This window comes from Zootoca vivipara, chromosome Z1, assembly GCF_965207765.1.
Source record: "Zootoca vivipara chromosome Z1, rZooViv2.hap1.1, whole genome shotgun sequence".
NCBI classification, from domain to species: Eukaryota; Metazoa; Chordata; class Lepidosauria; order Squamata; family Lacertidae; genus Zootoca; species Zootoca vivipara.
The window spans coordinates 30,069,696-30,077,757 of NC_142583.1; the positions used below are offsets into that span (position 1 = coordinate 30,069,696).

Below are 8,062 nucleotides of genomic sequence, written 5' to 3' on the forward strand. Positions count from 1 at the left end.
TGGGAACTAGGAGGGGGTGTTTACAGAGTGACATGTGCTTGGAGCATGGACAGAGGGCATGGCAAAACAACACGTGGGCTATGGAGGATGTCTTAGGGAGTGACCGGGTGTGACGTTACAGGAAACATCACCTTGTATGGGACTGCACTGCTGTAATTGGCTAGAAGTTGCACTGTCGTTGTAATGATTAACTGTCATCCTGAGCTTTCAATAAAAGGAAGCCCTCGAGCTCTGCTCTTGGTCGCCTTCCCATTGAGTTCAACCTGCCTCGAGTCGTGCCGTCTTTGCCCCAGACAACATCTGGTGCCGCCGGACGTGATGCGATTCACCCCATGCTCATAAGAGACTGGACAAGTCTAGGTACCTCAGCGCAGCGCGCTCCCCGTGAGTATGGGTTCATTAGAAGCAGTTCAAAGGAGAGGCCACTCAGAAGAACTGCAGAAGGTTTGTAAACTTTCGGTCAGGCAGGTTCTAGCATAGGAGCGCTAGGGAAATTATCAGAGGATATCAGAAGTTCATGCCCTAGTACCTAGAGGCGGGTTCTCTAAATATTGGGAGAGAATCGGGACAAAATGTCCACGCTTTGGGTACTCATAGTGACTGTGTTGCTGTGGCAAAGACGCAGGGAAGCAATAGAAAAGGTGGAGATTTCATTAGGATCATCAGGATCAAGTATCAAGGGACCATCTCCACCCGATATTCCTCAGCTCCAGGGGGAGGTTTTAATCCCCGCGACATCAGCCCCTAAGGCAACAAGGCTTCCGGAAGTGAATCTGTCTGTCGCTTCTTTACTGCCCCCCAACAAGGCGGTAGAAGAAGCTGTCAGATTAAGATTTATGAAAGGAACCTTGATCAGAGAGGGGTTGGAAGCAGAGTTGTTGCCGCTTTGCTGCCTCCTCCTCTTCCTCCTCTTTTCCCTCCTCCTCAGACCTGCGCTCCTCAGAGCGGCCAGAGGGAGTGCTGCCGGCTCCGGATCGCAGCAGCTCCTCTGCCCGACAAAGCGCGCACACCCCACGCCCAGCCGTTTCCAAGTGGGGCAAATTCAGGCCGGCTGTGCCAAGCGCGCAATGCCAGCAAGCGCCGCTGAGCGCCGGCTCTTGGGTGCTTCTGCTGGACGTGGCATCAGGCAGGGACAGGGGCAGGCGCTGCAGCTGCTGCTTCTGCTGCTTCTCCTGCTCCTCCTGGCAACCCCACTCCCGTCAGGGATCGTGGCCGCTACCTTCACGTTCTGGGAATCTGACTTGCAGCGGGAGGGTGTCTCTCATTGCCACCTATTTCCCAGAGCCTTTTACCAGCTCATTGTTAGGTACTCAATGCAGAATTGCATTTCTCCCTCATTCAGGGCTTTTAGCAAACACAGAGCTGGGAACTTGCAAGCTCCGGCTGGAGCTAAGCTCTGGGTTGGCTTCAGGAGTCTGGAGTCAGGAGTCAGGAGGATTTTAGCAACATCCTCTCAGAAATATTCTGTGTGTCACTGAATTTCCTTGATTTTGCCAACACTGTTGTTCCAACAGCATTCCATTAAGCTTTTGGGATTGGCAAACGTTACAGACCGCCATTTCCTAAGATATGCCAGCATTTCATGGCACAGGTTTTAAAAAGGGTCTTCACTGGGAGAAAACTTAGTCTAAAAACTGTGCTAGCATTTGGAATTTTCTAGTTTTGGAGTCTAGACTTTTCTCTTCAGTTTGTCAGCATTTTTCTTCATTTTCTTCTGGTAACACTGTATCTTATGAAAGGCAACATTATCTGTTCCTGGTTAGTTACTAGTTTGTGAAACTGAGATTCACACACTCACCTCATATATTTGTAAGGTGCTCACATTACTCCAAGTCTGGAAACAAGTCTAAGTCTTACTGTGTGCATTTCATTTTTATAAAGGTTTCATCTTGCTAATTGATATATTTCTGCCCAAGCATAGCTTCATAGAGCAAGGCTGGGTCACTAGATCTTGATAGCATTAATTTCTTCCTTATTTTCTGGAAGTAAGGATGCAGCTTAACCAAACAGCTTGTAACATAGTTCTTAGGATTTTTCTTCATTTTAGCATTCTTCGCACACTTTTCTTTAAATGTATCCTCCTAACATTTTGGGCATTCAGAAAGGCGGGAGATTTCTGTTTCAATTTCTCTTTTGTGTAATTTATTGGGATTCCTTCTACGATAGTGTTTAGGTTTTACCTTTCTCTTAAATGTCAGATTTTTGGATTAAATAATAGATTTTTCTGTAATCTTTTGAGCCTTTTTGTCTGAATAAATAACCCTATACCCATTAATAGGCTTAGATTTAGTGTGTTGCTATTTCTTACTTCAGTTTGCATTGTCTTCCCTTTAGCACTTCTTCCTAGGGTTGACTTTCTTGGCTACACATTAGTTTATTTTTATTCCTTTTCAAATGCATAGGTTACCTTATACCTATTCAAGTATTAATAGGTTTGGGTTTTGTTATTATTTCTCACAACAGAGTATTTCTGCAAGTATCATATTTTTCAGTACATCTGGTGTCAAAACTGACTGATTTTCTAGGTTTTGTATATTCTATTCCTCATTCAAAGGTGTGAGCATGGGAGTCTTAACTCTGCTCTCTAGTTACTTTTGATTGCTCTTTACAGGATTTGTTCTTTTCAGATTGCCCAAGCTCTGACTCGAATTTATTTTTCTACAGGAATTCCAGTAATATTGTAACTAATGTTTTTTCCCTCCAGGATTTAATTCTTTCTCTTTTAGCACTGGTTGAGCTGTTCTTAGCTACAGATTTCTCACTCTTAAACCCTAAATTGGCCTAGTTTCTTGTTTTTGGTTTAAATGCATTAATTTTGCAACTACTGTTTTTTCAAAAGTTTCTCTTCACAAATATAAAAAAGAAAGGGGAAACTACCCTGGAAAATTATTATGGCTAAACACAAATTATTATTACATTAAATATTTATTCATATTTTTAAATTTATTAATACTAGTGTGAAATCTCCAGCCCTTGGTTAGATACAGGGCTTTACTCTCTCTCTGGCAAGGACCTGTCCCCCTTCTGCCTTCTACAGGTAAACCTATCTGGCATCTGGCTCGAAGTGTGAGACTGTGGAGAGATGGCTTGGTGGAAAGGGATTCAGCTTCAGTGCCAGAGACAGCAGAACCCAGTGCCCAATGCGGTGCCCAGCATTCTGGACCAGTCTACCTCATTGCTGGACTTAGCAAGGCTTCAGATACAGGATCCACAGAGGGACTGTGATCGTGTTTGCTTGCTTTTGGCTGCATTCTCATGCCTCACTATCAACTCCGCAAGAGTGTGTGAACATGAGCATACCGAGTCGCAGTAAAGGACAAAGACTGACCACAAGTTTAAAGTTTAAAATTTCCCCTACGTTGAGGGGTGCAGTTTATCTTTCTTGAAGGAACGAACTTAAGCTGTTATACCCTCGCATTCCGAGAGACTGACTACTTTTGCTATTTTCATGGACATTGTTGCAAGGTTTCATTTGTGTTATTTATACAAGAGTTTATGCAAAGTTTTATAATATTTGTTATAAGGTTTATAAGGTATTATTTAAAAGGAAAGAGTTTCAGGAGTTGACAGGTTAACCCGTACAAGCGGTGACAGCTGACAGTTGCCTCTGTTCCAAGATTGTTTTGCACATGTCAAAGGTTTACAGACCCCTCACTCACTCACTCATCTATTTCATATTTCAGACTCATATTTAAAAAACAAAAAAAGGGGAGATGTGGGGATAACACGAGGAAATTGTGCTTGCATGTGTGGGAATGACTGAGATCTGGTGCTGGCAAGCCACACCGATCTGCGAGAGTGTGGGCATTAGCACGGCAAGCCGGCTAATGTCAGAATGGGAGACACGTGAAGAAGGACAGGTCAGAGGCTCAGGTCAGCAGGGCAACAGGTCACAACAGAGCTAGAAGGATCAAGGAGGATCTGGATGGAACTGGATGAATCAGGACAAACCAGATGGGTCAAGCCAAGGAGGGCAACACAATGGGAACTAGGAGGGGGTGTTTACAGAGTGACATGTGCTTGGAGCATGGACAGAGGGCATGGCAAAACAACACGTGGGCTATGGAGGATGTCTTAGGGAGTGACCGGGTGTGACGTTACAGGAAACATCACCTTGTATGGGACTGCACTGCTGTAATTGGCTAGAAGTTACACTGTCGTTGTAATGATTAACTGTCATCCTGAGCTTTCAATAAAAGGAAGCCCTCGAGCTCTGCTCTTGGTCGCCTTCCCATTGAGTTCAACCTGCCTCGAGTCGTGCCGTCTTTGCCCCAGACAACACCTTTTATTTTATTTTTCCACAGGAAGTGTGTAGGAAGTGACTGAAGATGTTCAAAGTGAGGGAGTTTTCTTTCTTGTAAAGCCCTTTGTTTTTATTGTGAAACTAAGGTGGGTGAGGGAAATGACATCCATGAGTTGTGTTTCCCCTTAAACTAGCTTTTGCTCATTTAGAAAACGTAAGTTGTGGTTAAACTGAGGTGTGTACATTTGAGACACGCAATGGCCATGTGCAGGTGGCAGTGCATGCAAAGATGTGAGTTTCATTGAATAGGAAACAGGTTGAGGGGAAACTAAGCAGGCAATGTGCATCGGGTGAAGATATCCCCTCCCTTTCTCTGGTGTATACAGCAATGTAAAAATGTTGCTTGAAATGCAGCAGAGGAGAACAAACTTGCTTCATTTTAAGCTGCTAATGTGTACTTAACTTCAGTCATGCTCACAACATGCCTGTGAGACTGGTGGTTGTTAATCGGGTCCTCCCTAACAAGAGGGCATGTGTTGTGGTGCGACCTGGCAACCAGACCCTGTGTTGTGGGTGGGAACATTGGGGTGGCCGCAACACCCTATTGGAGGTCCCTCGATCTTGGCTGCAATCTGACCATTGGGATGTCAGACAAATCGATCGAGGGACCCCTATGCACGTGTCCCTGAGCTTCCTCTTTGGGGCTTAGTGCATCGGAACACCCGCCCACCTCTCCCTACTTTTAGGGCTTGCGCTTGACCTTGCTATGCCGTCATGTGTCGTCTGTCGTTGGGACAGGGGCACAGCAGGCATTTTCCCCACTTGGCTGATTGGCTGGTGCCATTTGGGTTTCACCTGCCACATAGCAAATCGTCACAACTTGTAAGGTTGCAGATAGACTCTGGTTCAGGTGATAGGGTTGGCAGAGCGCTCTGGCCATCCCTATGTAATGGGTATTCCACTAAAGGAATCCACGGACTCACTGGTTGGTCTTCCCTGCGAGGGGTTGTGCCCCGAGCCAGAGTCCAGGGGCCATCTGGGTGGAGGACTAGCAGGGCTCCTGCTTTCCACTGCCCCAGGTGTTCACCCGAGGCTGACCTATGGTTGGAGCCCAGGGTCAGCGCTACCTGCAAGGCTGCAGAGAGCCAGTCGAACCAGAGCCTATGCAACCACTCACTTGATTGTACGGTAATCAATAAAGTTGTGGCCAAAAATTCTGCCAAAAATCAAACCAAAAATTTGAGCATTGTCTGAATTTATTTCAGGGGGTGGTTAAAAGGTCTCCACACGCAAAAGGCCTTCCAAGTTAAGAGGAGCATAGAAGGAAGATTCCCGGCTACACATCTGCATAGCTCTATCAGTGGCCACCTGGAGGAAACTGCAAGAACTGGCACATGCTTCCTCACACTTTTATATTAGATTTTCTATATTCCATGAACCTCAGAACAATACTTCGAGACCTCCAACACAGTGATTCCTTGAATAAATGAAGTAGCTGCTTTTAAGAAGGGCAGCACCATCATTTCATTCAGACACTCCTTGGGTCTCATTGTTCTAATAAAATACAAAATACCATCAGAGAAATCCTTCCCGTTAGTCTGTTGCTGCATCCTTCTTGCTTCTATTTATCCTGCTTTCCTCCCCCTCCTCTCCCCTGTGCCACACACAAACAACTTTACTAAATTTGAAAGCGTTCAGAAAGAGCAAGAAATGGATGGTGAACTCTATTTCATGCTGAAGATCAGCAGGGGCTGTTTTTTTGAAGGGCTTCAATTTTTCTCTGAGTGTCAGGAAATCAGATTATTGCATCCAGCTGCAAGCTGTTTTGATTGAACTGAAAGTCTGATTTAATTTGAAACAAATGGCAAATTACTCTCCTATTTATCCTTGGAAATATATGTAGTGGTGAAGTACTACATTTTCACGATAGCCTCGAAAGTTGAGGTAGAAATGATGGGTTTCCAAAATAGACACTCTTATGTGTCAGCAAACGATATGAATATGCTTATTTACAAGTGCAGGGACAGATTTCCAATAGTACTTTGGCACCCATCAGCTCCCATTTAAACAAGTGCCCAGATTTTTTTCCCCTCAGCATCCCCATCAGCTGCTGTTGAGAGATGATGGCTGATAAAATTTGATGCCATCTGGACATCTTATTTAGGTCACTGTCTATTTTAAAACTACTGATCTACACATTATTGCTGAATAATGTTAAGGACATTTTCCCATCCTATTCCTGAAGTATGCTTAAAAGACAATGGAAGGAACTTTGATTCAACCCACAACACAATGCGTTTATGTTAATAACACCTCCTGGAAATACACACAATTTCCTGTTAAGGATATTTGCTCTAAGGTAACCTGTCATAATATTAGTCTCACTTGACATATGTGTGGGCAGCACAGTCCTTCAGCTGCTCTGCGCCATTAAACCTGGTGCTGATTTTCCCAGATTTCTTGGAATAGAGCATTGGCAGTAAGTCAAATCTTTCTCTGGGAGATTGTTTACATGATCCACACAAGCCCAGTAGCACCTTAAAGACTGACAAGTTTATGACAGCATAAATGTTTGTGTTTTCTATATGATCAATTATCCCAGGATAGCTCATCAGAAGACTTGGGATGGCAAAACAACCCTTCACTACAAGGGAGAATGGCTTGTGTGCTGTAAAACTCCCTGTTATTGTTACTTTCCAACAGCTGTTGGACCCTTGAGATTTACTGAGACTTACTCTAACTGCTGATGTCATAATCGGATAGAATTTTTTGCAACTCTAGTTGTGCTTTTCTTGCATTTTTATTTGCTTGCTGCAGGGATGGAGAAGCTTTATCAGAATGTGGGGCACATTCCCTTGCGGACAACACTTCAAGGATGCATACCAGTGGTGGGCGGAGCCAGAGGCAAAAATGGGAGGGGCAAAGGATGCAACTCTTACCATTGTACAATGAGCTACAATCCAGCTCTGCAAAAAAACAAGGATTTCTATACACGCACCCTACTCACATCTCTCCATTCAGGCAAGCAATGGTTAAGGACACATTTCAGCCTGGCAAAATAACTCTTGGATGGCACAGAGCAGAGTTGGTGCAGAGTCTGAAGAGCCAGATAGAGAAGGCTTGAGAGTCACATTTGACCCCTAAGTCTAAAGTTCCCAGTAGGGATACGTGGCCTGCTGCGTGACCCACTCTAATTACGGGTGCTTGAGGAATTTGTTCTTTGCTAATTTCTATACAAACTGACATGATCTGTACCTACCTTTGGTTTTTTTTTTACTTTTCTTAATTTGGCAATACAGTTTTTGGTTCAAAAGGTGTGCTGGCATGCATGAAAATGTGCGTTTTAGAATAAAATGAACACTTTGAAAGAAAATACACATACAAATGCACTCCAGATATGTGCTGATTTTTAAAACTGCACACCAACTATTCTGATGTTGCAAGTGCAGGCCAAAGGTTCATCACACCTTTTTTTTAAACCCCCCCCCCCCCGGGGCATTGTGCTTTGGACATGCAAGGCTAGTAACAAAGGCGAATTTCACTAATTGTAACAGGTGTGGGGAACCTATTTCTGCTCGAGGGCTGCTTTACCTTCTGGGCAACCAGAAGAACCTGGGCAGATCAATGAATGTAAACACTACCATAGCATAGCAGGTGGATTTCTACACACATTTCTCTCCATTCTCCATCCAGACAAGCAATAAGCATTCTCAGCATTCAAGGACATATTCCAGTCAGGCAAGAGCACACCAGGAGGGTGTGGAACAGAGTCACTGAGGGCTGTGGCCTAGGGACACTGGCTGTGGCCTGGGGGTAATC

General features: G+C 44.5%; 1 long non-coding RNA gene across 1 annotated transcript; it reads left to right on the forward strand.

Moving 5' to 3' along the window:
- The first annotated feature begins 257 nt into the window (after positions 1–257).
- On the forward strand, positions 258–4,244 carry LOC148687320 (uncharacterized). The gene is made up of 2 exons (XR_015947527.1): positions 258–444; positions 3,038–4,244. It is a non-coding gene; the product is annotated as an uncharacterized LOC148687320 (long non-coding RNA).
- The last annotated feature ends 3,818 nt before the right edge of the window (positions 4,245–8,062 follow it).